The sequence below is a fragment of the Gambusia affinis genome, linkage group LG24 (genome assembly GCF_019740435.1).
Source record: "Gambusia affinis linkage group LG24, SWU_Gaff_1.0, whole genome shotgun sequence".
NCBI lineage: Eukaryota > Metazoa > Chordata > Actinopteri > Cyprinodontiformes > Poeciliidae > Gambusia > Gambusia affinis.
In genome coordinates this window covers 11860972-11888765 of record NC_057891.1, presented here as the reverse complement: position 1 = coordinate 11888765, position 27794 = coordinate 11860972, and the positions used below count along the sequence as shown (strand labels likewise).

The 27794-nt window shown below is 45.1% G+C and overlaps 1 long non-coding RNA gene across 4 annotated transcripts in view; it reads right to left on the bottom strand.

Moving 5' to 3' along the window:
• LOC122827228 overlaps positions 1–27794 on the bottom strand; it is a 99255-nt gene that overhangs the window by 6784 nt on the left and 64677 nt on the right. For 3 of the 4 annotated variants that reach the window (XR_006369999.1, XR_006370001.1, XR_006370002.1), the window contains exons 4-7: positions 8430–8666; positions 3555–3647; positions 3265–3482; positions 3046–3168 (exon numbers count right to left, since the gene is read on the bottom strand). This is a non-coding gene — a long non-coding RNA (uncharacterized LOC122827228). The remainder of the gene's footprint in view (positions 1–3045; positions 3169–3264; positions 3483–3554; positions 3648–8429; positions 8667–27794) is intronic. The other variant, XR_006370000.1, reaches the window with a different exon arrangement.

Below are 27794 nucleotides of genomic sequence, written 5' to 3'. Positions count from 1 at the left end.
TCAGACGAAATATTTCTGGGACTCACTCTTGCACCAGATGTTGCGGGGCTGAGTGGGAAGGCGTCCTGGTCGGCCCGGCGGGGCGACGATGGGGTATCGGTTTGATAGGGACTCAGTGGATGTGTGAAAGGGGTGTGTGGCAGTTTTGACCCCTGCGACTCCCTCTGACCTGTCCTTTGTCTCCTCTGGCTGCAGTCCCCTCGGCCCCCACACCCCCATGTCCCCTCAGCGCTGTTCAACAAAAGGACCTCTTGGAGTTGGGGGGGGGCGATGGAGGGAAGCTCTTTCATGACTCCTTTGCCATTTTTCTCCCCTTCAAAACCCTGTTCGTTTTCAGACCCCGCTCCATCCTCTGGAGTCGGGGGGCCACCATTTATATCGTTGCCTGGGAATGAAGGCCCCGTGGCCCCTTTTGTTGTGAGGTGGGCTGGGGCAGCAGTGGCTGGGGCAGGGGCCGAGGGCTGCCCTTTGTTCCTGCCAGCGGAGTGGGCTTCAGTTCCCACAGACATGGGGCCCAGCGGGAGGGGGCCGAGGTCCCCGCTGCATGACAGGGATGAGGTAATGTTTACAAATCACTGTTGGCGTTTCTTGGCTTAGGGCCGACATCTTCACGCGGACAAAAAGCTCCAGGTTAAAAGACGATTCTGGCTCTAAACTAACTCTGATCTCGCTTCTCACTCCACATGTAGGAGAACGTCACAAATCACACGACTCAACACCGGGACGCTTTGCGAACAACACTCCACTACCACCGCTTAGCATCCCGGATAATCAGCAGCGGCTAATTCTGCCGTAATTATCCTAAAGTTGTGCAGAGAGATTTGCCACATGCTCTGGTTTTCTAACGGCTGATTAGCAGATTCTAAGATTTCTTGAAACCTTTCTTCCTCGTCAGTCAGTCATGCTGACCTGTTGCTGTTTAACCTTAATAGTGCAGAGACTTCTTCCAGCAGCCGTTAAATTAACAATTCACTTTTTTTTTTTCTCTACACGATGTCGTTGCTGCTTTGCTAAAATTTCGGAGCAAACTGGAACCAAAGTACATTTCCTTCCCTCGCTGCCAGACGACAGTTATTTCCAGGGTCTTTTCATAACTGCAAAGACACGTTTACTTGTTCGCTCAATTATAGTTTAGTTCTTTCTTTAAGGTCTTTTGCTGTGTTTTTATCTTAAATGTGAGAGTACTAGCATCAATGGTGACAGACCACAGGTCTATCCTGAGGAAAATCGGAGGTGAAATCAGTAGGAAATATGCCGCTTTCCTCGGATCAGGAGATGGTTAGTCAATAAATCCATCAAACTATTATTTAAACACCAAGATGTAATGGCTCAAAAACTAACAACTAAGTTGTGGAGTATTGCTTCATTTCCCTGGATGAACAAAGTATTTCTGAACTGATTAGAGGCAGAAACATGATTAATATGCTTCATAGTGAAGGTTTCAGTTTCCACAGAGACTCTTTCCTCCTGGAAGTGGCCGGGGACTGAAGTTCTCAGGTGTGTGTTGTTGGTGTGCTCCCTTCTCTTCCTCTTTTTGCCTCATCAGCATCCCAATCTTTACCGAACTGCCTTCCCTCTTCCCCCAGTGAACACGGTGCGTTTCCTCTGCCTCTCTTTCACCTCTGTAGTGATTTCTTCTGGCTGTCGAAAGGTGAAACGCTGAAAGATCGATTTACACAAGCCTGAACGGCAATGGGAGTTTATCGACACGGCTCGACCTCTTCAGCTGCTGCCCTCCATTTCTGTCCTGAAGCTCGTCTTCCTCCGCGGCTGGAGAACGGATGTCTGAAACGTTGCGCCTCATATCTGCGATTTTCTGTCGAAGCAAAGTGCCTTTCGTCACTGGACCGACTGCCTCTCTCTGCGGTTGCGTCCTGCCTTCGTCTGAAACCTCGGTGACTTGTGCCCCACCAGCGAGGATCGTCTTCAGCTCCTCTTGTGCCAGATGCTTTGCTAGGCGCTCCAACAACGGCTGCTATTGTTCAGTCTAATCCATAGAAGTGATATGATGCTAATGAAGGGATGTGTAATCATTATCCGCGGCCTGGCCTGTGATTTTGCACTCTGAGAGGATTTGTGTGTGAATCCAGCGATCGGGGGGTTAATCTTGCTTCGGTTTAGGGTCAACTTTTGTTTTTTGTTCTTTTACACGAGGCTGTGTTTTCTCTCTGGCTGCGCCGCCGAGCAGCTCCTTTCCTGTAGCGTGCGAGGGCAAGCGGAGACGTTCTCCGTACGTTTGGGAGCGGCTTAATGTATTTCCAGGTCAGAATTCGAGATTCTCTCCCTCCCCTCAAAGGCAACATTTGCAAATAAAAGCTGATGGGCGAATGTGGGAACGCAGCTCTCACCAGCAGCCGTTTGACAACTCTGACAGAGAGTCAAGACGTCGAATTTCCTTTGATTCTTAACCTTTTACCTTGAAACTGGCTAATTCTTGCGAAACTGTGAGTCAGAGCGTATATGTTAAAGATCAAGGCCAAAGCATCGCTCTCCATTCTGTTCTTTTAACTTTAAAATCGGGGTTTTTTATGCATGCCAGTTGCAAATTTCTCGTTTAAATGTATGATTCCTGCACCTTCTCTGGTCCTTTGACCGGTGAACACAACAATGAGGGCGTAATTCTTGCATGTGTTTAAAATCTGCTTGGTTCTCTGTTTTTATATACTTGGTTTCGATTTTTCATTAAAACACTTCTACTACTGAGGTTCAGCAGCTCAACTCAGTCAAACGTTTTTATGCTATAAGAGTTTCTTTAACACAGTTAATCCTAATTTTACTTTGCCGTCTACAACTTCAACAAAGGGTTAAATAAAGATTCATTTTCCCACTCATCCAAACCTGGGAAATATTCGATTTTATACTTTTCCCCTCCTCCCCAGACTTTTTCCGCATTAATTTTGCCTTTAAAAGACATGGGATGTAAAAACACACATTCCTTGAGTTCCAATGGCAAAAGTAGCATGTTTACGTCGTTTCATAACGTACATACACCTCACACCAGCCTCCAATTAGATGATATATCAGAATCAGCAGCAGCTTGTTTACCTTGGAGCAGATGAAGACAGGATTAGAGTTTAGTCCAGTAACTACCAGTCGCTCCCGGGGGACGAGCCGTTAGCATGAAGGAAGGGCTAAATCTCCACTGCCGCCTGTAATAAGCCTGACTTTCTGAGATAATTAGAGTGGTTTATTATTTTTGACAGGACCACGGAGGTCAGCCCACACCAGGAGAATGAGAATGAGCTGCTAAAATCGAATCCTCACCTCACATTCTGCATCTCTTCGCCGTCCCGCTGGATGTTTGCCTGGTTGGATAAACGGACGCAAAGGAAAAACTCTGGTCGCCGTGTTGAATTTGCCCCATGCTTCCCAATCTGGCAGGACCTTAACGGGAGCAGACGGAGGGCGACTGCAGGAATTTGGATTGAGGTACCGGACCAACTGGTGGTGGCAACATCATGCTGTGGGATGGTTTGCCGGAGCTGGTTTGTAAAATGATTCTACTAAGAAAGCAACCCAGAACAAATGGAACCGACATTTAATTTTATACTTACTAATTGCAGCCCTGAAGCAGAACGTGGAGTTCTCATGACTTTAGGCCAACATTTCGCTTTATGCTTTTAATGTCGGAGCGAGACCTGGAGAAACTTAGCAATCCAGAACAAGAATCAAACATTTAGCTTTATACTGTACACTTACTAATAGAAACAAACAAACTTAAGATCCAGAAAATCTTAATAAATGTTGGTCTACTTGTTCTTATTAAACACGGGGAACCAAGATTTAGTTTTAGACTTTTACCTTTTTGTCTTTCTAGTGGCACTTTGAACTGACTTGTTGCTACAGATGTGCTCTATAAATAAAATGACCTTACTTTACCTAGAATCTGAGGTTTGACCCAAAACGGATCGTTACCAGGACGACGACCGTAGACATTGTCCCAACGGCTGAAGAAGAGAAGGACTGAGATTTGCAACAGCCTAGTCAAAGTCCAGACTCTAGGCTGACTGAAATCAGAGAGCTGAGGAGATGAGATTGTTTTTAGCGGTTCGAGGTTCAAACTTTCCAAGTGGAGACGGTGTGCTCTGTGAGCTCACTGGCCTTTTCACGTCGGGATAAAAACACAAGTTAAGGTAAGTGGCCCAGAGATATTTCTCCTCTTTCCTGACATTAAATAAGCCCAGGCAGAGAAAACAGCTCTGCGTTTCCTTGTCAAAACACAGGCGTGAAATCCTCCTGTGGCTCCGTCCCGCCGCTAATAAGCCCGACACACTCCCAGTTACACACGGACAATTGTGGCAATTTCCTCTTTCTCCCTTAATCATCTTTCTCTTTTTCAGCGATAAGGATGCAACTAACTGCGGAGGTGAAGTTACATTCTAATAAAGTCAGACGGTTAATAATGTAATCTTAAATTACGCAGTAATTACCGCCTCTCAGTCACCAGGGGAACGCTGCGTAATTCAATCACTGGCCCCTGTGATACTGTACAACGGCGGAAAAAAAAAAAAAAAGGAAAAAGAGCCGCGTTATCTGGGTTGTTTTACACTGGAAATGAATAGCCCTACACACTGCTGCAGTAATTAGCCAGCTCCACTCGGGCTGCGTTATCAGCCAGCCAGGCCTTATCCATCTCAGGCTATAGAAGCTGCAGGGAGGCGGGGGGGAAGGGGTGGGGGGTGACGAGCCGCTCCCCACACACCTGTGGATGTTGCTTCTGCGCGGATAAAATGTGCGTGGGAACTTCAGCGGTTTCCCGGGAAACGCCGAGGGAGGATTGCTTTCCGCGACGCGGCAGCGCAACACAATTTTATCATTTATTTCTAAAACGGGTTGATTCCTTTAGAGCCAAACAAATCTAATGCCCCTCGATGGGTTTTCCCCTGGAAAAGAGGAGGAATTAGATTTGCGAACCGGGAAGCTCATTTGTCCAAGGCGGGCTCCGACTCTGGTGAAGGTGAAGGAAAGCTTTGAAGGCATGGGAATCCATACTGCGTTGCTGACTCAGCCTTACACCCACCGCCTTGTTCTCCCCCACTATTAGTTCAGAGAAACCCCCGCCTCTCCGGCGAAACCCGCTTCTGCTCGTTTTCACCTTTAAACCAGCAGGACGAGCCTCAAAATGAAGCCGAGGAGTTTAAGAGTGCAGCCTGAACACCTTGACCCTCACCCCCCCTCCAACACACACACACACACACTCCCTCCTGCAGGGTGGGCTCCTCTGAAGAAGAGATGGGGAAAACGGATGACAGGCTTCAGCAGATGGGCCGGGTGCGAGGCCAAGTCGGCAACAAGAAGAAGCGGCTGCAGGAGCCGTCAGGGGCCTTCCAATTTACTGCAGAAGATGAGCTCTGGATGGGGTTTACGATCCCGCCACCGCCACCACAAACGGTCTCCTTTAAAACATGACAACAAATGGATTTTCATGTCACGCCGTCAGGGAGCTGACAGGAGCGTTCACACCTCAGCCCAGAACTCAGACACATCTGTGCATGGGCGGTCACGCCGGCAGCCGGCCCGGTTCATGGGAGGCATGATAAATCAGACACACGTGCTCTCATCCTCCACGCCGACGGCACACAGGCGCTTGTGCGTGCGCCTGATGGGACGGGCGGGCAAGAGAAGGCAGTGGCCGCGCCGACGCAAGCAGGCGACGGGTGTATTTTCAGAGTCTGAGGTGGAGGTGTGGATCGTTTGGAGATTATATCTCCGCGCCGTTACTGGATCCCACAACGACGGCTTGAACTGGACTAATCATTTGATCAGGACTCGTTCTATTGGGAGGTTGGCGAATTGTCCGAGTCAGGCTTTGTTTTTGTAGCCAAAGTATGATTTATGTTTTAAGAGCAAATCTGACTGAATGTTGGACCGCCTGCAATTTGCGTTTTACGTCTCCAAAATTCGCACTTTGTGTGTTTGTGAGTTAAGACACACACCTCAGCCATGCAACGAGGTTTTATAATTATTAACAATTAACAGAAGAAGAAACTTAACAGGCTTTCCACCAGTCACCAACTCCCATGCTCACCGATACAAAGGGAACTTTTTTTTTCTTTTTTTTTACACTTCTATATTTAAAATATTCCACTTGCACATGAACTACTATATTACTTTGCCCAGCAGCTATTAAGCTGTTTGACAGTATTCACAAGACATCAGGAGTGCATCCTGTCATTTTGGTTCTTTTTTTAAGGATTAGGATTTTCTCAGGTCCACACTGACCCAGCCTCACACTGTGATCCAAAAAAGACTGAGGCGCCAGTCAGTCCTTTCACATTTGGATTTAACTGGACAAGGGCTTGTGACCTTACTGGTCTAATCCTGGTCATTTTAAATGTCTTCCCTTCCTTCCTGTCCAGTTACTCTGCGGTAACATTTTTGGCTTTGCTTTTTGTTGGGACTGGTCTCTTCAACAAAATGTCCTGTTAGTCCATGTTTAGCTTGGAGGACTGAATAAGGTCTCTGGTTTCAGACGACAGACCACGGCCCATTCTCAGGCCAAGACTCACAATCTGATGTGCTTCTCTGTGGCTTCTTGCCCCGAATGCAAACAACACGTCACCGAAACCCACAAGGGCTCCTGAATTGTGTTTCCCATTATTGGATCTCTCTCGCTACTTTTAAAGTGTTCACCTCTCAACTTTTGGATACTTTGGCGTTAGGACATGCCGCTTTGAACTACCGAAAGCTAAACTACGATGTGCAAATCTACTCTTCAGACTCGGATCAAACAAATTTCACTGTCAGACAGAAGGAATAAACTTGGACAAAGGAAAATAATGAACATAACAAATCCACATAAAGGAGTAACATAAGCAAAGACTCGAAACAACAGGGGAAATGGCAAGATGGTGCATAATGTAATGCCTGCCTATGAGTTTTTTGAGTATAAGTCCATGTTTTATGTTGTGCTTCATTCCTAAAGCCAGTGACAGACGTTTTACTTCAAAATTAAAGATCAAAATAGCTTTTGTGCACGATTCCCACAATTTCCACATATTTCTAAATAAAAACACAAACCTCCTAAAAGAGGTAGTCAGAGATTCACCTCTCTTTACACATTCATGGGCAGAATAACCAAAACCTTCTTCTTACTGTTTCGTGTTAATGTCGGTTGCCACAAAAGGAGGAGAACTGTTAGTAATTGACACCTCAGCTGATGTGATAAAAACCTCCATCTCAGCGTCAGTGTGTCAAACTGCAGCTCTGGACCCCCATCAGATCTTTATAGTGTGTGTCTACATGTCAGGCTAATGGTTTAAACAGGGCTGGCTGCTTGTCTTGGTGGAAATCGTGTGTTTTATGGCCTGTGATGCCATTTACTCCCCCCGGCGCCGAAGCCATGACAGCTGAAGCCACGTCTGCCACGATGTCAACCCCAAACACACACGCGCCCGCTGTAAAGCATCTGAATCGATTTCTTTTAAAAACCTGCTCCCCACCGCCTTATTGGACGGTTTTAGAGATATATGATGCACCTTCAGCGTCAGAGGAGGAAAAATGGCTGGCCGGCGGAAAGCCCATTTGTCCGGCTTGATGATGCGGTGGGCCTGTCACCGCCATTAGTGGGAGAGAAATAAAAAAACAAAAAAAAGGTGGGGAGGGGCAAAGCTAGGGGGAACCCCACCCCATTTGGCCCCAATATGCTGCATGGCCGTAGCTGAGCTCAGGGGGCATAAATCAAGATGATTCTCAGCACGCCTTGACCTCTGACCTAGACACAATTCACAACAAGATGAGACAGCGAGCCGCAGAAAGCAGAGAGCGAGGGGTGACATAACACGGGAAGGTGTAGCTCGGTGGCTACACGTGTGCTAATGCGTGCATCCGTTGCGATTAGTCACCGCTGTCCGGACTGAGGCGGTCGTCTCGTCTAAACGCTCCGTCTTTACGAGCCATTAATCCTCCACTTGGACCATTTTCATTACCGCCAAACCACGCTTTGGAGCCCCCAGCTGCATGATGCCGCATAGTGGAAATTAATAACCCAACCGCCCTGTATTTGCCTCACCGATGCCCCTCCGAAACCCTCCCCCCCCCAACCCACCACCCCGCAACTCTACCACCCACTCTAGGCTTTGCATGACGGGAGGCAGGAGAGAAGCTTTCCGTTTCCAGACGCCCTTTCTTCTCGTCTCCAGCTGCCGCTGACTCCCCAAAGTAAGACAAACAACTCATCCTGAACGTTTAGAATTCCCCTCGTGCCTCGCGCTGGGATGTAGCCTCAAGCGAGCGGCAATGAAGAGAAAGAAAGGCCGGTGACAGAGAAGGAGAGAAAGCAAAGTGAGGTTGGGTTCTAGTGGGTATATTAATTCTTCACAGAGTGGAAAATCACCCACAGGGTCCCTTCAATAGCCTCTAGGTTCCCTGTTAGAGCATGGAAAGGAATTAGAATTAAACCAACAAATGTTATTTTGTCATGCCAAAACCTCGAGTAATCCCTTCGTTTCTTTGCATTTTCATCCTGGGCTTTCTTGTAATCTCTCAAAGTCATCTTGGTCAGTAGTTTTCAATGCTTTCTGGTGGTTGGAGTAGAGTCACTGCATCTCTACCTCAGCAGAAGCAGATGAAGGTCGGATCTGGATCCTTTTGGAGGTTTTGGGAGAAGGTCCGTCCCTTCTGGCTTCTCAACACCTTGGAATCTCCCAGAGGGAGAGAGAGAGTCTCTGGGGAGAAACAGGAACAATTAATTACTTTATTGTCAGTTTGCACGGAGCATTGTCTTAAAATTTCATTCTGACACACTTTACTAAAAATAACAAAAGGCAGTCAATCAATAAAATAGAAGATTTGCATTCATCTTCATTTATAGTCACACAAACATCCGTCCAGAAACAAAATCCTTAAAAACTGTACAGTTTCCAGACATGTTGGGGTTTACAGTCAGGATCTGATTCCTCTGTCGTCCATCTTGAAAAAAGCTCAAAGCAAAGTTTGACTAGATGGAGAACTTTGTTTTTCAGGGATGAAACTTCTCCTTCCATCATCGACTTGTATCATTTTTCCATTTTCTTACACGTTTCCTTTGCCGTCAAGTTCAAAGGGGTGCTTGATAGCTAATCCTAACCAACCTTACCAATGATGGCGTATGGCAGTAAAGTCAAACTGCTTTACCAAATTATTAAATATAAAAAGTCAGACAAAGGCAAAGTGTTAAGACTCATTGAAGCATCGATGGCTGAATGCCTCAGCGGTCACAGCTTCATGTCTTCTTATGAAACATCCATCATCTCTGCTACAGAAATGACCAACACGTCAAAGCGAGAGACAGGACTGAAAAGTTGGATGTCATATTTTTGTTTGCAGCTTGCCGTCGGTGAAGAAGCTTTCTCATTTCCTGTCCAGCGTGTTGTCGACAACATACAAAGGAGCCACTGTGATATGAATTGCTGCAGGTCATCCATCACCTTCAAGCAAACAACACAACCAGAGGTAAGCACCAGGAACTTTGCTGAAGACAGTCTGGAGGTTTCGTATCCTAGCTGTTTATCAGTGCTATGATGAAGCTAAACTTTTCTGGAAATAAATATTCAGTCAATAAAACATAAAATTCAATCTTGATCTTTGGATTCGTCAGGATCTCTTCAAAAGCAAATCGATATGTTTAAATATTCGAGGGCAACTGGCTCAGCGGCCTCTTGCACCTTTCGGCCGCTCCGCATAATGAAATGATCAGCGTGAGTCGGGGCCGGGCCCGGTGGCCCCGCTCCGTGTCTGGGCTGGCCCGGGCGAGTGTAGGAGAGATGGTAAAGATGGCCGCCGCGACCTCAGCCCAGCGGAGAGGATTAAAGGAGTCGAGTTCGTTTGAGGTAGCATCGGTTTGTTTATCATGAAGATTACTGCAGAACACGTGAATTGTACACCACCGTGAAAAATCTATTATTTTTTTTTCTCTCAGAATTAATGATGCCGATGAATAATAGCCCTTGTTTAGTTTAGTTTGTGAACAATTTTATGCTTAGAGTGATTACAAACACCAAAGGAAGAAAATGAATTGTCGTTTCCCCTTCTGGACTGTGACAGCTCATAATTATTTTGTCTCTTTATGTCCGGTGCCTTCCCCGGACAACAGGCTCATAAACTAACAAGATGGATGAGGCGTTTTCTGCTGTCTTCTGTTAATGATCTCATGCAGTTTTGGCAATGACATCACTGTAGACCTTCTGCGGTCATCAATCAGTCCAATCTGGAAGCTGTTATCCAACGCGCTGGCAAGCCATCGACCCGGGACCGTCTTCAAGCTGCATGTGGGTGGGTGGGTGGCGGAGAGGGGAGAGGGCAGGGTGGATCAGGTTGGCTTTACATGCCCAGAAAGTTCAGAGTACCTTCAGGCGGATTTGAACCCATGACCTCCCGGGTGTTGGTTCTCAGAGGTTCTCCTGTGCGATTGGCCCAGGGTTTTGGGTTCTGGCCTATCCAGCTAGCTGATCTGCAGGGACCAGGGAAGTGCTAAGGTCTGGCCTCCTCCTCTTCATCCCACCGCTGCAGGCTATCAACAAGCAGCTGCAAGTGGAGGAAGACGGAGCAACAGAGAGCAGAACTCTGTTTTCTCTTCCTCCCAGGTCCTGCTCTGGCGCTGAGAGGCTTCAGGGAAGGTGTTTGTGCTACAGAGTGGCTTCAGTGAGGGACCTATTGTTCTCCTCCCAGAGGCTCTCAAATCAATACCTCATCTCTCCGTTTCTCTCTGCGAGCGAGAGAGAAAAAAAGGAAAACGGCGCCACAGAGGAAAAAGGCCCATCGACTTCACAGGGTTCGCTTTCATGATTCACGCCACTGAAGAAGAGAAAGAGGGAAAGGGGAAGAGAGAGTGGCAGGGAGGAGGGGGACACTGCGGGGGCCGGTGGTATAAAGACACTAGAAAAGGGAAGCGACCTCTGGGTCATCGCTCTCCTTAGCACCACACACAGTCGGCCTATCTATAGCCGGAGAGCCCAGGACGACTGATCTTATTGTCTTAGAGGAAGAAAACGAGGCTGACCCAGGGAGGCGTTGATGCTGTCAAGCTAATTATAGCTCATCCATTCTAGAACCAGGGAGTTCATCTGGCAGCTGCACTGAAATACTGTTCTCCCATCATACGCCGTTAAATCGCTAACTCTGCACAGCTTAAGATGCAAACATCTCTCCTGGACCACAAACGCTCGGATTGATCTAAATCAGGGGTGTCCAAAGACGGTCCTGGAGGGTCGCCATCCTGCATGTTGTAGTTCTCTCCCTGGTTTAACGCACCTGGACCCAATGATGGCTCATTAGAGGCCTAAGAAGAACACTGACATGCTGGGAAGGTTGTTACTACCACCAGGGAGAGAACTACAACAAGAAGGATGCTGGTCCTAGAGGACCGACTTTGGACAGCCCTGATCTAAATGAAGACGACCAAACAAGGTTTAAAACACCCACGACCTGAAATAAAAATAAAGTCCGACATTCTCCAGTTCGTCTCGAACTTCAGTCGGACGCGAACCTGGAAGCGCCGCAGTGGATGTTCATTTCTTCACCACTTCGCCTCGACGCCACGCTTTCGGCGCTCCACCGTGGATTACGCCTTCCACAAATGTGAAAAGGAAAATGTAATTCGCCTTTTCACGGGGGAGGGAGCATCTTTATGGCTTCTCCCTACACAGGTGTCTCTGCGTGAGCGCGCCAGATAGAGACAGAAAAGGAGCCTAAGATGTCTTAATGGAGTTATGCAAATGCAGGAGGCCCCATAATCCCTGGGCTAAGTATTCCGCCAGAGATGTGGACCGTACAGCTGCGTACAACGGGGGATCCGCTGTGCATTTCCTCTCGGCTTGTACACAGAAAGCTTTGATACAGCCATATATCTCAATCCACGAGTTGTGAATACCTACAGCAGTCACCCTCCCTCCCCCGCCCCCCCAGCCCCTCCTTCATGCTACCTGCCTGCTGCTTCCATCGCCACACGTCTTTCCTCGCCAATAAAACTTATGATTTCTAGTCGCTGGCAGACGTCCAGAGTGTATTCAAAACACACTTTCGGCACATGTGAACATATGCATTCAGTGTGTCGCTATTTATAATGCTGCCTGCGTGGGTGTTTGTTTACATGTTTATGGGTTATGCCATATGATTTTGTTCTCTGGAGAGCAAAGGGTCTCCTACGCTCCGCTGCTTCCAGGGGTTTCAGATTTATGTGCAGGTTTGCTTTCATTGTGCTTTACGGTTCTCCGCTGGATGGGTCTGCCACGTTCCCGTGTTCCTGCTCTAACGCGCCGGTGCAATGTGCAAACGAAACGATGCGCATTAGCAGAACTCGTTTGCATGTTTCCTACGTCGGCGCGCGAGTCAGCCGACCTGCAGAGTCTCCTCCGCTGAGGGGGTGACCCCGAGTTCACAGGGAGAAAAAGAAAGGAAGGAAGAGAGACACGTCCTCCCTTCTTTCGGTGACTCACACCCCCAGCGTGAGTGCAGGCCTCTACCCACAACCCCCTGCTGCTTGTTTAGAACAACAACAGTGGGATCTCAGAGGAGCTGGCAAGGAGACGGCAGCAGACAAAACGGGGGGGCACTTCCTGGGATCTCTGCTTTGTGGAAAAGAAGGAAGACGAGTAGAAATGATGTTAAAGAAGCACATAGAGGGAAAATAGTACTTCCTGTTACACTTTTCCCACATTTAGCTTGTCATAGCAGCAACCCTAAGGGGTGAAGAATCCTGAGTGGTTGTTCTTTTAACCAAAAAACATAAAGAGCAGAGAGATCCAGAGTCTGGAGGCCACTGCTGAGAGGGTTCTGTCACCTTTGGACCACACCTGGGTCACATGACCTTAGGTTCAGAAGAGAACCTCAGGTCAGAGCCAGGCTGGTTGGGACGGCTCATCTCTGCTCTCACAGCCCCTACATGTCATCTACAGGCATGAGGACTTCAATCAGAGCAAAGGCGAGAAAGTCGCAGGGTTGCAAATGAGATTCAACACACAACTGTTGACTCTCCTCCAATCTCATTAAGATGTGTTTAAGGATGTCTAATGGAAATTGATCAGTCATTAGGATCATTTTGGGTTAATCCAATTAATCAATGGCAGCTGATTGAGGACGGTGGCAGAGCAGATCCATCCCAGCTCCGGGTTGGTCCCGACACTCCGTCACTGACAGCTCGGCCGTCAGCTGCAGTTATGGAGGGTTTCTTTTACACGCGTGTCAAACTCCAGGTGTGCATGGGAAATGAAAAACAACAAGAGCAGATTCACCTTCATCCCAAAGCAAACTTCTCAACAGGATGCTAATTCTAATCTAATTTCCACATGTATTCACTTGTTAACCTTAAATGACACGTTGTGGGAACAATCGGCAGAACCTCCTGCCTCTTGAACAGATGCAGAATCTAGCAGGTAGAGCAGATTAGATTTCCTAAAAACCGAGGCAGAAAATGCACAAAATGCAGATAAAAACGAGAATCTCTTTCATATTTAACGTATATAATTTTATATTAGAGGATAAAAGCTTTGGATTATTTCATTTTGTACACGTGTCTTCATTCCAAAAATCTACTTTGATTTTCTTCTTGGATAGAAAAAAAAAAAGATCAGATTTTCCTCCACATTCGCTGATGGAGCCATCAAGTTAAATATTTTGCTCTGCAGCAGGGAGCCGGCCCGCAGCACTACTGGGTGATTGGCTGAATGATCCCTTCAGTTCGGGTCAGGGCTTGTGGTGTGAGAGGGTGGAGCTAGAGGCTGCGGGTCAGCGGAGCAGTAGCCTGTGGCTGGTTTCCGACAGTCCGCACGAGTGAGAGAACAAAAATATATAAATGTATTCACCATGGACGGTGAATACAGTGTTGTCCAGAGCCCAGTTAGAGCAGGTTGAGTTTATAGGGCAGAGAAGATCACCTTCCAATAGTTTAATGCAACCGCCGTCGTCTGCACTTGGAGATACAACACAGCTAGAGGTGTTAAATGTTAAACACAGCATGATGAAGAAAGGAAAGGTTGACCTTCCCATCACGTCCACCAAATGCAGACGTATGTTTCTGGTTCGACACACAGACAGAGCTGCCACAGAAACCTGCCTTGTTCATGTTCAGTCCAGTCCATTCAGATACTTATCAATGCCACTTTTAGAAAAGTAATAATTTGCATCAGAATCTTTCTCACAGAGAAAATGTCACTGGTGTTGGCTATGAGACATTGTATTATGTTTTACTCACTCAAAAACCCATGAGATGTTTGCATCAACTTAAGATAGTTGTATTGTCTCAAAGTAATCAGGTGATCATCTATCTCTCATCTATCATCCATACCAGTAGGTGGCAGTAATGCACACCTTCAGTTTTCTTGCTAACCGCCAAAAATCACCAAAAGAAATAGAAGTAGAAGATTAACTCTCTCATTGCCATCGATACCTGTTTACATTTATATTCCACCTAATCTACATCGTCACCAGGGCAACCATTAGGTAAACATGATAAAAGTATCAGTGGTATCAAAGAGTTCACATTCTATCAGCCGCATTCATATCTGAAAGATGAACTCCATGACAACAGAATTGATAAACCAGTCAACCAACCAACCGTTGAGACTAATTAACCAATTAATCATCCGTCCCGATGTAACAACATTTATCAACTATTGAGACGTTCAATCGATTAGCAATGAACAAAACCAATCAACCAACAAACCTTTCAATTTAACCGCTGGAGTCAACTAATTAACCAAACCATTTTATCAAATGGCCAACCAACCTGCTTGATTCATTGATCAATCAACCAACCATTCATCCGTCTAATACAACATCTAGCAAATCAACTAGTTAAATAGCAAATCAAGCAAGAAGCAAACGAACTAATCGACTAACAAAGTGAGAACAGAAACAACTTGCCCTGTTAATGCAGCAGGAAATTCATCCAGCAGCAGGTCCAGTGGCCGAATCAAGAATTTTCTGCAGGCTTACAGTTTAGAAACCGTCTTAAACAATCTTAAATGTGACAAAAAGTCAAAAAAGGGCCCTGTAAAATTAGATGCTCCGAACAAAGCAGCAGGAGTGGAGTAGATGATGAAGGACGTGGCCACAAAGCTGAATATGGAGAGTAAAGACGGAAAGACCAAGTACAAAACCCTGAGGGCCACCATGGCACAGAGGAGTCAGGGTGCTGGAGGCCTCAGGATGTGAAATCTGAACTCAGCTGATATTATAAGATTCATCTACTCCATAAGACGTTTTTCTACACGTTCGTAAAGAGTGACTGAGTTGTAGAACAAACAGAAACTAACATTAAATAGCATAGAAGGCTTTCCAAAAAAGTTAAGAGACACTGGTTCGACATTTTTGACTTGATACTATTCCCCCATAGAGATGCACAAGGAAGCGGAAGGAAATTAATTGGGGACTCAGGAAAGGGACAGAAAAGGGCAGTCGTGGGTAGAATGGAAAGAAAATCTCCAGCAATAGATGAAGGAATGTTGGAGTAAAAACCCCGACGAAGTGGAGGACTCACGTATCCGCATGACCTTTTTGAGAGCGAAAATCTCTAGCGTGTTAAGGTTGTCGAACATTTCACCAGTAAACAGACATGGCTGCAATATGTAAAGCGCCGAGACCAGATATCTAGATTTGATTGCCTAAAAACGGTGAAAGTACTCCAGGTGAGACGAAGTGAGCAGGCGATAATTGAGCAACCTTTTGCGCCAAATACGCGCCACACGAGTAGGTTTTTTTTTTTTTTTTCCCCCCTGTCTTTCCCCCACTTAACCCTGCCTCTCCACAAATGTTTAAAGGGCTTCATTCTGCTAAATTGTGCTTAAAAAAGGGCAAACTGCACTCATCCTCGCTGCTGGTTAAGTAGAGAAGCAACCAAAAATAAAAAAAATAAAATAAAAAAGCCCAAGAACAGGTGAGTGACAGCGTGGCCCCTGCTTGCTAAAGCACTCCACTGAATTATTTAGCTCCTGCATAAACATTTCCCTCCTGCCACTGGGAAGGAAAGGGCCTCCTCTTCCTGAGTTATGACAGTAAACCAGGTTCGGCGGCGGGCCTCTTCAAAAATAATAGGCCTTTAAGGGCTGGAGTTAAAGCAGAGGAAAGATTCTCCCTGACATCTCACTCGGCGGCGGCGGCGGCAGTCGCCGAGCTCCGCAACCCAAAGCGCCCAAGGGGTCTTAAGGTAGTAATGAAGGACCGTTCTGCTTACTTCATAAACTTGTCACATCTCCTTTCCATTTTATTTCCTGAACTAACCTGATTATTTCTCTCCCTCACCCAACACTTCCACGGCGCAGGTCACTTAATAAATATATCAGTTTGCCGTCCCTTTAAAAAAACTAAAAAAATAAATAAAATAAATAAATAAATAAATTGCTGCAGTATTAAAAAAAAAAAAAAAAAAGCGGCGCGGTAATAAAATATGGATGAGGTTGCCGCGGTGCTGCAGGTGTGTCAAGTGTGATTTAAAATGAAGGACAGGCCGCATGGCGAGGGAGGGGAGATTACTGACGAGAGGACCGGCGCACAGCGTGACCTCTGACCTCCGAAGAGCAGCCAGTCAGCTAATACAGCTGGGCGGAGCTTCACCAACAGAACCTCACCAACCTGTCAGCCTCCTCTCTGATCCACAAGAAGCCACATTAATCTGTTAGCATCTGCAGGAATCCAGCTTATCGCCATGAAGAGTCCACACTGAAATGCTTTTGCGTTTTCCCACTTATGTAACCTAGGCGACACGGGGCTCCTGAATGTCCCCCAATACTGGACAGTAGAAAATATTTCTATTGATTTTCTTCAATTTAATGACAGTTAAACAATCAGTAAAGAAATAACGACCAGCAACCAGAGCACTGACCAATCAGAAAGCTAATCCACCATCCAACTAATAAACTAGTCAGTTAACAAATAAATATCTAACCAATGAACTAGTCTTCTCAATTAACTAACCAACCAGCCAATCAAATCATCTAACTGGTCAAGAAATCAACAAAACCAACAATTTAGCAACTATTATTAATTTGACTGAATAACTGGACAATATCTCTGAGGCCATAAATGTTGAGGTTGATCGGTTGTTTGATTGGTTTATTGATTAATCGAATGGTTAGCTGGTTTATGTCTGCCTTGTTGTCACTTGGTTAATGGGGCTTCATGTTGATTGGTTATGGAGTTGATTTAGGCGTGGCTGGTTGGCTTACAGGTTGATCGGCTCATTGGTTAGTGTGTAGGTTGGTTATTGATCTGATCTGGTTCAACAAAATGAACTAATTGTTCCTCTAGTCGATTTGTTGGATGTTTGGTAGATTATCAACCGGTTGACTAATCGGTCAAACCAGACCGCTGTTATCGAAAATAGCTGCTCTCTTAATGTATTCCGGTTAATTTGCTTGTGATTTAAGAAGGTTTTAATTTGGTATTTATCCAGGTCTTCCACGTCTTTCCCTCTCTAGACCCCCATGACAGGAAATGCCCTTCCTTTGGTTTAGTGGATGGAGGTTTATGGGCCGTGAAGGCAGCCAAATCGCCTCCGAAACCTCCTGATGCCGGTCGCCTTGCTGGCTAATGGTTATACAGCTTCCCCTCATGTTTCCAGCAACTCTTTACACCTCCCCTTGTTTTCCACCTTGTCTCCCATCCCTAACCTCAGAGCGCCACCTCCCCCCGCCCCGTGCATCACTTCTCCTGTTTTTGTGCAAAAGTGGCAGCCTGCGTTTCCAGCAGAGAAACTCCCTGTCAGAGCACAAACAGAGAGCTGGATCCAGTCGGCGGCAGGGTTTCTCAGCCGCCCCGCGTGCCCTCTAAATCTGCTGAGCCCCGACAAAAAAAAAAAGAAAGAGAAAAAAACCCCAAACTCTTTCTCTCTCCCGTCGAAAACTCACAAAGGGGCGCAGGAGTTGCTCTTGAACGCCGCGACACGACAGCTCCGCACGCGGGAAGCGCCGCCTCCTGCCAGCAGTCAGGAGCTTCACTCTTTCAACTGGAAACCTCATTTCCACCACAGAGGAAGGAGCCAGTTCTCCCACTTCCAGCTCCCACATTTGCATTTCTGCTTAACAAACAATCAGGCAGAAATCCGGCGCTCTTCTCTCTCATTACCAGCAAACACACAACCAGAACAAACTGAACTACGACCAGGTGACGGGCAGAGGTGGGTACAGTAGCCAAACATTTGACTCCAGTAAGAGTAACACTAATTTAAATGAAATTACTCAAGGAAAAATAAAAAGTACAGTGTTTTTTTTAATCAAAAAAAGTTACAAGTAAATGTAATTGAGTAAATGTAACTAGTTGGTGTCCAGCTCTGGTGACGGGGCTCAGTGGGCAGCGTGGTTGACCCCAGCTGACCCCTGCGAGCCACGGGGACAAACCCACAGAGCTACCTGTTGGTTTGTGTAATTCCTTTTCCTGCTTAATGGCTTCTGGTGACCCCTGGTTGCCGGCGGTGACCCGTCGTGACCATCTACCTCTCCATGCAGCACTCTGAGTGAATCAAGGATTGTTGTAAAACATCCTCAGGATTCATAAATATTGGACATAAAGATCATATTCTGAGCACAAAGAGAGAGGACAACAAAGTATTTGGTTGAATTTGTTCTTGCTGTTGTAAAAAAGGCTCATTGGCAAGAAATATATCATTAGAAAAGCAGCATATTTCAATATGTTATATACAGATGTCCATTCATGGTTTGTGATCACATTTGGATTTTGTGTTATGTTGTTTCTGTTCTGATTATTTCTTTATCGTTTGTCTTGGTGTATTTGGTCATAATAATTAATCACTTGTGTTCATTGTTTGGGCAACGATGGACTGCACCGTAAAACTAAATTTGCAAACATTACATACAAATAACAGCCACAAAAACAAAGTAAGAAAAGATTGAACAAATACAAATATATACATTCAACTCAGTTAAGATATGATTTCCTTTTGTTTCTTTTCTAAGTTTTACGCAAAAACATATCGTGATATTTATCGCTACCAATAGATATCATGATATGAATTTTACGCCGTATCGCGCCTCCCTGCCCAGGAGCTCTGAAGGTCATTTCTGTGATTGATCCATTATACAAATCATCTGCACATACCCTCCCATCTTCACTCGTTATAACACTTATTGCCAAAATCCATTGCTGCAACAGAAAAGTCCACCATCCATCCATTATCTAACATTTCTTGTGCCGATTTGACATCACCACCGCACACTGAATGTTTCAGTTTTTGCAGGATTTGCTGAAGAAAATTTTAATAAGTGTGTCTGTGATCATAAACCATATTTTAACTCTGTGCTTTGACTTGACCTTGACCTTTGGCTCGATCGATCTGCCCAACATCTTCTTTCTACCTGCTAAAGACAATCCCCCCCCACAGCAGGATGCTGCCACCACCGTGCATCGCCATGGGGATGGAGTATTGTGTCCGTTCTTTGGGGTAACCTCTTATTGTGACGCATCACTTCCTGTCACAGTAAAACGTGTTGAGATGTTGCGTTGCGGTTTTGTAGTTGTGGGCGTAATATATTCAATCTGGATGGGAAGCAGCTGCTGCACACACACACACACACACACACACACAAAGAGTCTGCAGCTGGCTGGATGACACATTATGGATGTGTTAATTCATCCCCTCTAAGTTGGTGTATGGTGTCTGCTGCTGGCCGTTCATTAATAGTCCTGTTTTAATTAGCCATTAATGAACCCACTCCCCATGTCACAGATAGGACATGAAAAGTGTGTGTGTGTGTATGGAAGGAGCCTTAGCGTGTGGATGTGTTAGCACGTGGACAGCTCCATTCTCCCTCAGTGGCTGCAGAACAATTGGGGAGCCGAGGGGCCCCGCTGCTAACTTCTGTGCTGCAAGACAATGGCAGCCAGGGGCCCCACCCAACGTGATGCTTCACTTCCCTTATACACACACACACACACATAATCTGAGCCCGGCTCTCCAGTCCATCGCCCTGCTTCCCTCCTGAAAGCAGCATGGCTGCATCTGATTGGCTGCGGCAGACGCCCGGCGCTGGTCAGAGTCCACGGCGACAGAAAAGGGATTAAATATAATTAGCATGAAGAATAAAAACAAACAAACAAGGATAGGGGACGGGGGTCAAAGAGGCAATCCGTCTGTCTCTCTTAATTAGCGTTGTTTACTCAGCGACACGTTTGGGTTCCTGATTCCGTGTCGGGTACATGCGTCACTCCATCCACACCGAATACATCACGGAGAACACACACCGACACCAAGCTGTGGTCTGTGGAGGTCAGAGAAATCAGATCTCAATCTCCAATTAGACTCAAAGAAGACGGGTTTTTATGAAAGATGGATTATTTACGAATGCAGGAAACATGGCAACACCGGTGATCGTCAACAATAATATCTGAACGTCCGACAAGCATAATCTGAATAGAGAAAAAGTCCAAAAAAAATGATGAGAAAAGATAAAAATAATCTCTTTGTAACCATCAGGGAAATAATCACCCCACTTAATCAACTGGTTGGTTGAAGGCAATGGTGATAATTCTTCTACATCACTGTGGAAAACCTGGACTCTCTCTTCTGTACAGGATTATTTGAAGTCAAACACGCTGGGGAGTTTTCAACCGTCAGGAATACTGAGGCAATACTTTGACTAGGCAAGTGGAAAACTGTCAGTTTTGGATTTTTGACCCTTCAGAGCTTCACTTGCTGGTGCATTGTTAAGTTTTCACAGAATATTAAATATTAATTAAAAATAGCCAGTAACTGCAAGTTATTTCTACTAATATAAACATTTTTAGGTATAAAAGGAATATGAAAAAAAATGCATGAATTATTTATGAAATAGCACTTTTTAATTATGTCCCCCCAGTTTTGTCCAACCCCATAACAGCATGCCAATCCCCCCTTTTGGTAAATAATGGTTCAGTCCAATTTCCTGAGAAATTTGTATTAATGTTTGGGATTTCATGCATAAGGTGGGGAGACATATTTTCTTGGAGGTTCAAAGAGTCCTTCAACAGATGCAGTGTTCGAAAACACAATTTTCTTTGTGGTATATTTTTAGTAACCACGAGACCCCAAAATGTAACGAATTCACAGAATCACCCAAACCTGGTCTAATTATAGCTGCAAATATCGCAGCAAATAATCACGTGAGAACATTTTCACATGTGCATAAGTAAATCATTATCAAAGGATTAAAAAAAAATAAATAAAATAAAATTTAGGTAAAATGTTAGACAAATACATTTAAAATATAGCTAGCTTTATAGCTAAATGTATTAAGCTAACTGCTAGCTTAATGCAGCTTAATATCAAAACAAATGTAAACCATCTTGAAAAAAATTACAAAATATTACAAATACCACCATCTTATAATCCTATAAGGTGGATAGGTTTAGCTTAAAAGCCGCTAAAGCTAGCTTAGAAATGTAGCTAAGTGAGAGGAAAGTGACTATTAAAATGTTTATAATAGTAGACTTGTTTTTTATTGTAATTTATTGAATGTGTTTGCTTTTATCCTCCAGGCTATGCTCTTAGAAATGTCTAGAAAATCTTTATTTAAGGCTCACTTTTTTTTTTTTTACCTTTGGCATAAAGGCTGTGATATGTTTTGACTCCAGGAGCCATTTGATGAAATTTTTGAAAGACTTCAAAATTCAGCAGAGATTTGGAATCCAGGTTTATAAAAAACAAACAAAAAACAAACAAAAAAAACATCTCCTGTGACCCGACTGTACTGGAAACTATCCATCCTAGATTTCTTGGTAAGCATTTAAAAAAAAAAAAAAAATTTTATTCCAGTTTTAAAGTGAAGAAAAGTTGCTGAAGGGTTTTTTTTTTTTTAAAGTTTGCGAATCACAGAACCCCCCCACCACCACCACCTCACCCCCCCCCCTGGAAGTTGGCAAAAAAGCGGAGCTAACTTTTCTGTTTCTGCGCCCCACGTTTCCACGTCCTGTTTACAAGAAGTTTTCCACTAAGCCCACCTGACAAAAAACTCGGGAGCTCAAGGCACATGTGCATTTAAGCATTTCTGCCACCCATTCCAAAAGCCCGAGGCTGAATCGGCAAATTTGTAAAAACAAACCTTTGCAGGCAGGAAGTGTGTCTACAAAACTCTCCCTTTCGGTCAAACTCCACAGACACAGAGCGAACGTACCGACCTCAGCTCACCGGCGCATGGAGCTCTAGCAGCGCGCCAATGAGGCGAGGAGAACAGCAGACTATTGATCTGCACATGTATAAATATTTGTGATGAGATGATTGATGATGGGATTTTTAAATCTCTTTGGCGTTGCAGAAAAAAAAAAATAAAAAATTGCATTCGCCTCCAAGTATCTTCCCATCCCGACGCTGAGCGCTGCCCCCTGGGGAACTCATAGCTGCGGTGGGGGGTCAGTGAAAACTGGGCCGAATCAGAGTGATTAAGGATCTGCAAATCAATAACTGCTTTATATTAGATTTACTTACCGTCCTCGGAGCGCGGCGAGTCAGCAGAAAGATGCGGCGGGGGGAGAAATGGAGCCAGATCCCGCTAAGCGTCGGCAGATTGGGCGCTGGTAGAAATCGTTAGGCTCACATCAAGTCTTCCAGGCGTGATAAGATAATATAATCATCTCTGAACGCAACAAAGGGGTGAGGGCGGCCCTTTTGTTTCTGCTGATTTCAGAACTTCTCCTGTTTGCGGACGTCGAAGCAGCGAGAGGAAAAAAATGAACTCAAAGCCCCGTCAGGAATCAGATTTGATGGATGGGAGATGATGCGACGAGGCTTTTGTTTTCAATAAGGCCCGGGGATTACCAAACGAAATGATCGAATACACACGGATTGTACTTGTAGAAATAAATGATAAAAAAAAGAACTAATAGTTGGTATTTATAGAGTGACAACTAGAGCTTGATTAACAAAAAGTGACAAAGATATTGTGATGGAAAACACGATGATAACAGATAGAAAACAATGCAACAAGAACGACAAATGCACTAAAATAAAGCAACAATAAATCTGTTTACTAAGTAATAAAGTCACAATTTTGTCATAAACCTCCACAAGTTTACCAATAGAAGGTAAAGTAGCAAAAGCAAAGAACCGTTTCTCCAAATCCTGATATTCAAACTATAACAGCAGTTTTCAACTCATCTGCATTTCATAACTCACACATACAGCGTCACGAGAATAGATAAGCTTGAATAAAACTTATCTCAAACAACCTGAAATTTTTATACATTTTTTTAAAATTCTTCTGCTGAAAAGTGCAGAACGAGGTTTAAAAGTTGAGTGGAAGAAAAAAAAAATGTGTTAGGAGAAGCCGGGATAACCACTGCCTTGTAATCAGAATGCTGCATCTGAGCACATGAGTGGAAAGTTCGGTGGAAGGAAAAGGCGTCATTGGGAAATGGTACTTATAGCGTGGCGCTTGCTAGCAAATCTGGATCCAGGCATCATTCCAGAAAGTTTAGTGGAAGGAAAAAAAAAATAAATGTGGAAAAGAGCATCGGGGATAGAAGTCACACCCAACAGCAGCTGAATCAAGTAGGCTGATTCATCTGCAGCCAGAGTCGGCGCTTCAACGCGTCATGTGATATCGATGTATCATATTGATGTAACTAAATATTTTACATCTTCCTGATGACATCCCACTGTTGCACATTAACCTGCAGTCAGAAAATGAACTCATCTCTGGAGACAATTAGCCACTCTCTCCTTGAACACACACCGCTGCCATTACTGCTCATCTCCATGGCGACACCATGCGCTCCCCCCCCCTTCTTCTTCCACCACTGTTCATCTCACAGTAAATCTAAATAGCTGAGCACCGTTAACCCGCTCACCTCTTCTTTAGCTGACTGTGGGTTACAGAGGGGGTGTGGGGCGTGTTTGTTAGCACACAGCAGAGCCGGGGTCATCCTGCGGGGCGGCGGGGGTCATCGTGGGGGCTTGTGTCCATGGAGCTGTCCTCAGGTTGTCTCCAGTGTGGAGCTGTGGGGTCGCGGTGCGCTTCGCGCCTCTGATTGGAATCAATCAATGAGCCGCCAGAACCCGGCAGAACCCGGCCGACTTGGTTAAATGTTATTGTTGGGAGCCATTACCCCCACAATCGGCCCGCTTAATGCGGGAAAATGACATTCATTAAACGGCTCCGCAGGGAGGCCCCCGAGGGCCCGGCTGCAGCTGACCCTCATTCACCACCCAGTGAGTGGGGTGTGAGGGCGACGAGGGGGGGGGAATCATGTCAAAGGCTTGCCCCCCCGGCTCCCTGTTCGCCTCTTCCTTTACAAGCATCTGTGTGTCTCACAAAGTACCTGAGACGGAGAATGATCCGGAAAACCGGGATGATGACATCAGAGAGAGAGAGAGAGAGAGATGGAGGCCCAATAATGAGTCACACTCCACACACACTCTGATAATGTATAGAAAACACTCCCCCCAATAGAGAGAGCGAGGTGGAGCCGAGTCCCTGGGAGAGAGTATTTCTGCGGGCGGCTGTCCGCCAACGCAGAGCCTTCCTTTGTCTGGCTCTGACTCGCGGTGAGGAACGCGGGTCGGAGGGAGGACGGCCGTGGCCCCGGTTATTTCTGTTCATAGAGCATCGAAACCACGCAGCAGGACATGCGCCGTCACTGCAGAAGGGAGATCCTTCAGCATCTTCCATGTCTTAAATACGAGCACTTTGTTTAAGTTGGATTTTTGACTTTCCTGGAAGTCAAAGGTGCAGCTACTAAACAGTTACTGGAAGAGGGGTGAATCTTTAGATACTTCTTTTTTTGACAAATAAAAAGAAATTTTGTTGATCATAACTGTTTTGTAAAATGAATAGGGGAGTGAAATATTGAAGGGGGTGAAGAGTTTTTATATGCATGGAAAATTTCCTTAGGATTTGTTAGGTGATGTCTGAGGTGCCAACAAGTTGACCTACACACTTAGCTAAAGCTAGCTACCTTCGGCTAACTCATTCGCATACAAAATCTAAAATTTTTGACCAAAGTTGTGAAAGTCACAACTGATCCATGGAACATATCTGCATGTGTTTTTTCTCTTGTTACTTCATAATATTGACAAATAATAAACATATTTCGCTTAGTAGCCAGTGTAACTACACAGTGCTAGCTTAAATGTTAGCATTCATTAAATATTCGTTGATAAAATGTAGCTAGCTGTGAAGGCTTATCGAAACCAAGTATTTATGGACACCTGGCAGCGTGACATCACGCGTGGAAGAGCAAAAAGCTGCTGACTGACGAAGACGACCACTGGTTTTAGCTGTCAAGTTGTCAAAATAACACACTAAATCTTAAATGTATGCCTGATAAATAAAAGGAAAAGGGAAGCAGTGCTTTACTACTAATTGTCAACATTATCACAACTAGATGACAAGGTCAAGAAAAAGTTTTTTTTTTAAAGGAAAAAAATAGCGAGGGAGAGGGAAGTAGTTCAGTTATGCTAGCTTGATTTTGACAGCCGTAACGTGTAGATGTGATGTGGAATTCAGTGTGTTTCGGTTCAGTTAAATAAAAATAAAGTGACCCTCACACCAACTCTGACAGATCATCAGTAGAGCAGGTGGTTAAATTAGCTAATCAGCCTCCGGTGTGTTAGATTACACAGCAGCAACAACAGCTAATCTACTAAAGTGACCACTTGTTAATAATCGCAAAGTAAGCCTAAAAAAATACTATTATGGACTGAATGTTCTGTTATTTGTGTGGGAAATGTTTGAGCAGTTTCTGGCGTTGAATCCTGAAACATACACTGGCGTTGTTGTCAGTTGTTACGGCAACGAGTCTGTGTATAGCGTAGCCGACGCAGAGGGCGAGAAAAAAAGGGATTTTTCTGTGTTATTTTTCCCTCTGCCCATCCAACACTAACACAAGGAAAGAAAAACAAATATGTAGGAGTGAACAAAAAACTTTCCTTGGATGTTGTTGGAAAAAAGAAAAAAAAAAAAAAACTTATGTAACTTATGATTACTAGAGCTTGACCTCAAGAGCAAACAGACAGCTGAGGTTCTGTTTCCACTGTGGAAGACTGCAGCAGTACCTCCACTAATGACTGAGCTGAGATGTCCTGTAGCTAGTGGTTAGCATCAGTAACTGGTAGAAATGACCAGCAAGGCCAGTTTGACCCATTAACGTCAGGAATCTGTAGACTCCAGTGCAAAATGGCAGCAGACGGGGGGAACTATGGTATCAGACAGAAATCTAATACAGTAATTACACAAAGCAATAGTTTAATGACATTTTCTCGATACTAAACTTGCATACGGTGCAGTGTGAGCCTGGCTCATCAGAGAGAGGTGCAATAATTATCACAGGCACCTGTTATGGCACAGAAACAGGTGGAGCTCCAGCGTTTGTGATCTCACATCTCAACGGATATTATGGGGAAGACGCGCACTCGTCTGTGTGCCGCTTCCATCTTTGTGCCAAGAGGGTAGGCATGTGTGTGCGTGTGTGTTAGGTGCTGAGTTAAGCCTCTGATTGAGAAACAAGCCACAGTAGCAACATGCTTTGCTGATTCCCCCAGCATCTGTCTCAACCAGCATGGGGCCTCCATGCGTGAAGGAGGAGGCAGTTACCGAGAGACACCGTTCCTTCATCTCCGCTTCCTTTCCTCTGGCTACGGAGAACGAACATCTCTATTTTACTCTCTCTCATGTCTTAGAGGAAGGCTTTTAGAAAATATTTTCTTGGTTTGCTTTGCAGGGGACAGACCTGTCCTAGGTTGGACCCCACCTCTCACCCAATGACCCCAGGGGACAGGAGCTAGGCTCCTTCAAGCGTAAGCCGGTATGGACAATGGATGGTTAGTCAGTGTTGGGTCACACAGCAACAAGACATGCTTTCTTTACCTAAAAAATGACAAAGCACATGTAAACGAAATAAATCCCATTTTTGGACATTATGATTAATAATAAAGGTCTAAAACAGTGGCCCTCAAACGGCGGCCCCATCCAGCCCAAGAGCCACCTGTTTCTGGTCTCCTGGCCACCTACTCGCTGTCTGCAGGTCGGCCAGATCCGGATCCAAAAAACTCTAGGGATATTGATCCGTTCTGGGTTTTCCAGGTCTGAAAAACCCGCCCCTCCGTGACTTCGGTTTGGTATTGTCATCTGCAGCCCCACATATGGACAGAACTTTATGATAAATCCTTTTGCATTCAGTGTTCCCTATATGAGAAGCCTTATACTGTTATGACATGTGTGAGTTTGTGTATAGACAAAAACGTAGACAGGAGCCAGGAGCATGGATCATGTGGAACGTTTCAATGACAAAAAAAAAAACATAATGGAAAACTTCCAAGAAACCACAGGGAACACAGGGAGCCAGGGCCAAACCAAAACAGGAGTCCAGGACCAAAAGCCAACAGGCTATATAAAGGACACAACTGGGTATAACAGGAAGAACCAGCAAAGAGGGCTAGCAGCAAAAGTGCTTAAATACTGGGAAAGAGGATGCGGAACAACGGACCTGAGCTGATTGGCTCAATATCTATTATGGAAGAATAATTAGATCTAAGAAGCATAATTACACTAGAGTAACAAAGAATACCTAGAGACAAGAAATAAACTAGAATCACCAAGAAGGATCTAACAAAAGAAGGAGATTAAGGAACAAAAAGCAACATTACTGTGGTCTACACACCTCCCTGGAGGTATGAAGAGGTCTGGACTGGACCAGACCTTTGGGACTCTGATTTATTTCTTGTGTTTGGACTCAGTTGTCATGTTGATGAGGCAGTTGGACCAAGTTTCAGCTGTCAGAAAGAAAGCCAAACTCCATAACTGCAATGTAGATCGATTCTGTGGCTGCAAAACAACCTGTAGTCATCACACATCCACCACTCCTGGATATTTGGTACAAGGTGTTTGTGCTGATGG